Source organism: Sarcophilus harrisii, chromosome 1, assembly GCF_902635505.1.
Source record: "Sarcophilus harrisii chromosome 1, mSarHar1.11, whole genome shotgun sequence".
NCBI classification, from domain to species: Eukaryota; Metazoa; Chordata; class Mammalia; order Dasyuromorphia; family Dasyuridae; genus Sarcophilus; species Sarcophilus harrisii.
Window position 1 is genome coordinate 644,414,859 of NC_045426.1, and position 6,813 is coordinate 644,421,671.

Consider the following 6,813-nt stretch of genomic DNA (forward strand, 5'->3'; position numbering starts at 1 on the left):
CTACCACACAGGTGGGCTAACTTCTCCTAGGATCTTATTTCATGCAAGTTAGGCTAGTTTTTCTTAAAAAAAAAAAAAAAAAAATCAACCTTGGGGAAAAAAAATCAACCTTGAGATTTAATTGACTTGTTAAATGAATGAAAGAAAAATTCATCAAGAGACACAGCCTGTGTATGATATAGGTCTATTTCAGGCAATTCATGGAAAAAAACCAAAATTTGTAACAGTAAAAACATTTTTAAGGTTATGAGAATTAAGAGTTCATATAATTGATCTCATTTGATTCTTGCAATAATTATGCTACATAAGTATGAGAAGCATTTTAATCTATGGATTAATTCTATAGATAAAGAAACTGAAGTTAAGAGAGGTTAATTAAGTTATTCTTATGGTCACTCAACTTGTAAGTTGCAGAAGTAGGATTTGAAGCCAGGTTTTCCTGATTTTTAGCCCAACCCTATCTACTACCTGCTTCTCTACCTGCTTCTCTCTTTAGTGAATAAATGCAGACCATTCACCAGGAGGTCCCTCTCTTTTCTTTTTCTACTTCTCAAAACTCCTTGACATCAGCACCATTTTTTCTGTTCTTCCCTTCTTTACTTCAGCCTCTGATGAATAGCTTATTTTTCTCAAGGCAACCTGTGTACATACACTTTGATTCAGTCTTCCTCCATTTTTCTCCAATGCATGACTTGTATTCATGATTACCACTAATCTTTAGTCTATTCCAATGTATGAGTTACTGCCTGTATTTAAAAAAAAAATAATTTTGATTTTATGAATCATCTTGGAAGAGAAAAAATAGAGCAAAAGGGAAAAATCATAGGAGAGAGTTTAAAAATGGAAAAAAAGAAGTGAACATAGCATATTTTGATTTACATCAGTTACCTTAGTTCTTTTTCTGAATGCAGAGGCCATTTTCTATTCAAAATATGTTGGGATTGCAACTATTGGGAACTATTAAAGACTAGGTTCTTTTCAGTGGTTCAATGATACAAAGCTGAACCACTGAAAAGAACCTAGTCTTTAATAGTTGATCATTTTACATTGTTGCTTTTATTGTGTATAATGTATTCCTGGTTCTGCTTGTTTCACTCAGCATCAGTTCAGGTAAATCTTTCCAGGCCTTTCTAAAATAAATTTGTTCATTATTTTTTAGAGTGCCATAATATTTCATTACCTTCATATATCACAACTTGTTCAGCTATTCGCCAATTGATGGGCATCTATCCCTTTTCCAATTCTTTGCTAACACAAGAAGAACCACTACAAACATTTTTATACATGTGAGTCCTTTTCCCTTCTTTATGATGTCCTTGGGATACAGACATAGTAATGGTATTGCTGGGTCAAAATTTTATAGCCCTTTGCTCATAGTTCCAAATTGCTCTCCAGAATGGTTAGATCATTTCACAACTCCACCAACAATGAATTAGTGTCTCAGTTTTCCCACCTCCCCTCCAACATTTATCATTGTCCTTCCTGTCATCTTAGTCAATGTAAGAGGAGTGAAGTGGCACCTCAGTGTTATTTTAATTTGCATTTCTCTAATCAATAGTGATTTAAAGCATTTTTTCATATAATTATAGATGGCTTTAATTTCATTATCTGAAAATTGTCTGTTCAAATCCTTTGACCATTTATCAAATGGGGAATGACATATTTTTAAATTTGACACAGTTCTTTATATATTTTAGAAATAAGACCTTTATCAGAAACATTGACTGTAAAATTTATTTCCCAGCTTTGTACTTCCCTTTTAATCTTGTTTCTGTTCTTCCCTATTGTTTAAACAAGCACAAAAACATTATATATAATTCAAAAATGAGCTTACATCTGACTCCATGTGTGAACACTTTTCTTGTAATATTATAGTTATAGATTTGTTGGCTATTTTATGACCCAGTGATCTTTCTGCATATTAATATTGACTTGTCCTTAAAGCCAGTTATTATTATTGTTATTATTTGAATATTATTGTCAGTTTTTCTAAATTTTGTAGTGTTTATCTTTTCGCTAGAGATTGCTAAAAATGAGATTTTATGCAGAAATGGTGCAATTTCTGGGTTCATCCCTTTCTTTTTGTCTAAATTGATACTCTCCTCAGTTATTTGGTTTGTTTATATATTGCCTATTTTACTCAAACTACATTATTTCTAGGAGCTCTCAGCATGGAGAAACAAATTTGCTTTAACCATTAGAGACTGTTTCAATGTAGCAGTTTTCTTTTGAGCATTAACAAATTAACATTTTTTTTTGTATCAGGATTCAGAGACTGTTTCAATGTAGCAGTTTTCTTTTGAGCATTAACAAATTAACATTTTTTTTTTTTTGTATCAGGATTAGAGTTACTTCTCATTTTTACTTGTTTCTTTATGTTTACAATATGGACTTCTTGATTTCTTGTGTGTACTTTTGTTCTACCTAACTGGTCAATTTCTTTTTCTGTTGAGATCTCTCATGTTCAGATGTTTTTATGTAGTTATGTGATTTCTGTTTCAAATCATTTTAATTTTTTCTGACCCCTAATGTTTTCCAGCCAATCTCTGTCCTCTTGCTTATATTTTTAGTTATATTAAAGCTAATTCCTTGGGCATCTACTTCCTGGGAATCAAGGGACACTTCTCTGCTTAAGCATACTTGTCATATTTGTGATCCTCTGGTTCATATTTGCAGTAGGAAAATGTTTTACATGTGTGATTATGATTTGATGGGGTTTTTTGGTATCTAATCATGATCTGATTGAAGATGACACCAAGCTTATTGTTTGGGAGGGGGTTTGGAATGATCTCTATCTTTGACCATATTTTCATTGCCCGATTCCTTTGAATTTGGGCTCACATACATGAACTCTATCTTTTTCTTTTGAATATTTTTATCATTCAATTATCTTCAAGACCACAACTATAACAGAAAATAACTCCCATTTCTTTGTTGGGACAGTATTAATGGTGATCTTGCATCAGATGTTTGTGATCTCTGTCTTTTTGATTTTGATTTTTCCCAAGGAGGACAATTTTATCCACAGCTCCCTTATTCAACATATTTTCTTTAAACTCTTGATTTCTTTAAGGACTCTGGTCAATTCAGTGATCAGTATTGTCTCTAATCTACCTACCTCCCAGAGTTGTCAGAAGATCAATGATATAATATTTGTAAAAAAAAAAAAAAAAAAAAGAACTTAGTACAGTGATGGCACATAATAGGTACTTAATAAATCTTTCCTTCCTTCTTTCCTCATTTCTTTCCTCCTCCCTCCCTCCTTTCCCTCCTTCATTAAATAGCCATAATGGAAATTTGAAATCAGTCTTCTAAATCTCAACTCCTCACTTGAAACACTAAGCTGAAACAATGTCTAGGATCCTCTGACTTAGACTTAGGGGTTAGTGTAAATAGGGCTGAGAGTGATGCTCCTGCTGATATAAGCCCTCCTCTGATAGAGAGTATATAGTAAGCTCCTTGAAAGTAAGAACAGTTTTGGATTTTGTCTTTGTCTTTGTCTTGGTATTCCTAGTACCTAGCAAAGTGCTTGACACACAGAGGGAACTTTAAGTCAATCACAAACATTTGTTAAATGCCTACTGTGTTCCAGGTACAGTGTTAAGTGCTGTTGGATTACATTGGGTTGACCTAAGAGGGAGACAAACCTGAGGCCAAAATTAGTGATTATATCTGCACAACTTATGAGAAAAGCAATATGCAAAACTTAAGCTTCCAAAGAAATAGAAGTACGGAGTTGTTACATCTTGCTGTATCAACCCCAGAATGGCCTCATACTGTGTCTCACAAATAGTAGGTAATAATAATGTGGCCTTGAAAGATCTTATCAGTCAATAACCCAAATCCATTTATTCATATCCAAGGCCTTTTAGACTTTTGGAAACAGGTAGAAGAAGAGACTTAAGGAAGAAGAAGAAGAGAAAAAGGAACATGTGATGTCCATCAGACCTCAAAGAGTTCCATGAGCAGGAGAAGTGCATCAATAATTGTGACAGGGGCACAGGAGACTCTCTGGGTCTCTGGGACGTGGATGGGGGTGTCAAGAACTGTGACAAGGATAAACCAGGGTGGTGGTCATGGTATAAGGGGAAGTTGAAAGGATAAATAATATGTTAGATAAAGCTTTCTCATATGAGACAAAAGGAAATTGAAATAGAAACCAATATTTCATTCCCCTACATGTCAGTTCATTTTTTCAGAAGCCTATCACTATCACCTTTGTACACCTATGTTTTCTCTAAAGGGAAAGAGAGGGAGTGGAGGAGTCCTCAGAGATAAGGAAGGAAGAAACAAGGTTGTATTGACTTTAAAGAACTAAGAAGACACAGAAAACTCCAAGAAGTACTCAAATGTTCATATACTAATTCCCTCATCATGTTTCAATATTATTTTTCTCATATGATCAACTGTTAAACCCTGAAGACAGTTCTGGGTCCTAGGAATATCAAACACACTTTGTTCTTTCCCATAAGCATTGGGCCTTGGTCCACTTGTTCCTTTGAAACACTTGGTTTTTCCCATCTCTCCTCCCAGAGAGTGCTCCCCTCACTTCCTTCACTGCATTTTCCCTTGTTCAAGGGAGATACTTTCCTGTAGCTGCAGGGCAACAATGGATTTGCAGTGATAGGCTAGATGTCATACATTAACTTGATAGTTGACATGCAAAATACCTGTCACTTCCCCTCAGAAAATCAGCCTCTTCAACTCTTTCAGTCTCCTCAGTACCTCTAACCTCTTTAATCCCATCAGTGCTTTAGGTGATTAGATTCTCCAGTCCTTAGGCCATTAGCAATGAATTAATAAGCATCTTCTGTAGCAACTGGGCATACAGAGCTATAAGTTTTGAAATAATCTCTTCCATTCTATAAGGGAGACAAGCTATATATATATATATATATATATATATATATATACTGACATAAAGAGAATAGTGATTTCTAATCAAAGCTCAGAATTAAGCCTAGATGAGCAGACAGAAAAGACTTTGTTCTGTCAGGACTAGGAGTGTAAAAGAAGGATAGAGAAACAGACAGAGGTGGATGTCTGAGAATTAAATCCAGATTTACCTGAATTATGTGAACCTTTCTGAACCTAAGCCTTTTGTAAAAATTTACTTCTCAGAGTCTAGGGTCCCAGAACCGAGTCCAGGATCCCAGAAGCAATTCCAGAGTCTGATGGAGGGGAAAGAGTATGGCTAGATTGTCAGTGGTATGATTTGTCAGTGGACAGGAAATGAATTTTGTGGAGCCAGGACTTTCCATATCTCTACTTTATCCTTCAGGGAAGAGAGAGCAGAAGGGATTTTCTCTTTTTTATCCTGTGATCCCAAGAGCAGTTCCTCAGTCTTTCAAATAGATACTAAACAATTTTTTAAAATTAAAGCTTTTTATTTACAAAACATATGCATGGATAATTTTTCAACATTGATCTTTGCAAAACCTTCTGTTCCAAATCTTCCCCTCTCCCCCCCCCCCAATATGGCAGGTAGTGCAATACATGTTAAATATGTTAAAATTTATGTTAAATACAATATATGTACTCATATTTATATAGTTATCATGCTGCACAGAAAAATCGGATCAAGAAGGAAAAAAAAAATAACCTGAAAAAGAAACAAAATGCAAGTAAACAATAGAAAGAGTGAAAATGCTATGGTCCATACTCAGTTCCCACAGTCTTCTTTCTGGGTGTAAATGGTTTTCTTCATGATGACATTGGAGGCAGCACAGAAGTCTGGATTTTGCCATTAGCTCAGCAGGAACCCCTGAGAAGTCAGGATGTTTAGGACTCAAGCCAAGGAGATTTTTGGATTTGAAATTTGGTGAGACTATGTTAAATAGAAACTGAATTAAGCAGTGAATGTAATCCCCCTTTCTTCCCCAGAGACTGAAGTAATTCAAGTAGAGATTTTGCTTTCTGGTTCTCAAATTTTTGTTTTCAGTATCTTTATCCTATTAAAAATTATTGAGGATCTCTCCAAAGCATTTTTGTTTATCTGGGTTATATTTATAGACATTTACCATATTGGAAATAAAAACTATTTTTGAATTTGTAGACCCTTTAAAAGGGTTTCAGAGATCCCCAGGATTCTCTAGACCATACTTTGAGAACCACTGTGAGATACTGGGGAAGTGATAATTATGTGTTTATTCTTATTATAGCTTTGAGGCAAATATTCATTTGTAAAAGTTAATCTGGATTGAAGAGTAGTTAAATGCACTTGGGAACAGAAGACCCCTAAAATTGAGAGAATGCCATGGTGGGATGGAGCTTGAGTCAATGGCAGAGAGAGTAAACATATTCTAAACCTTTTAAGACTACTGAAGAACCCTGGAGGAAGGGTAAAATATATCACTGGCCTTCAGACAGTCGGGGCCAGAATAGTCACTGTTACACAAAATAAATATATACAGAATAAATGCAAGATACTTACAAGGAGGCATCCTAGCAGTTGGGATTATCAAAGATTTCAAGAGTGATTCCTCATAAATTTCACATCTTCCATAACATTCTCTATACTTGTTTCTTCTTTTTTCCAGGAAAATTTGCACAAGGTTTGGGGAAAGGTAGTTGTATAAACTTCAGTTTTTATGTCACAAATTTTCAAGCTTTATCTCTCTGCCTTCCTCTAAAATAAAGTGTAAAATTATCTCAGCACAATGTTTTGGATTGACCAGTTTAAGCCAGATTCAGTAGCAAAAATTCTTGATGTGAAGAGTTAGGGATAGCATGAAGAGAGATGCAATTACTTAGAACTGTGAGGACAGTTAGAAGATACTAGAAAGCAATTTACAGTGTTGGAAGAAGAGATTG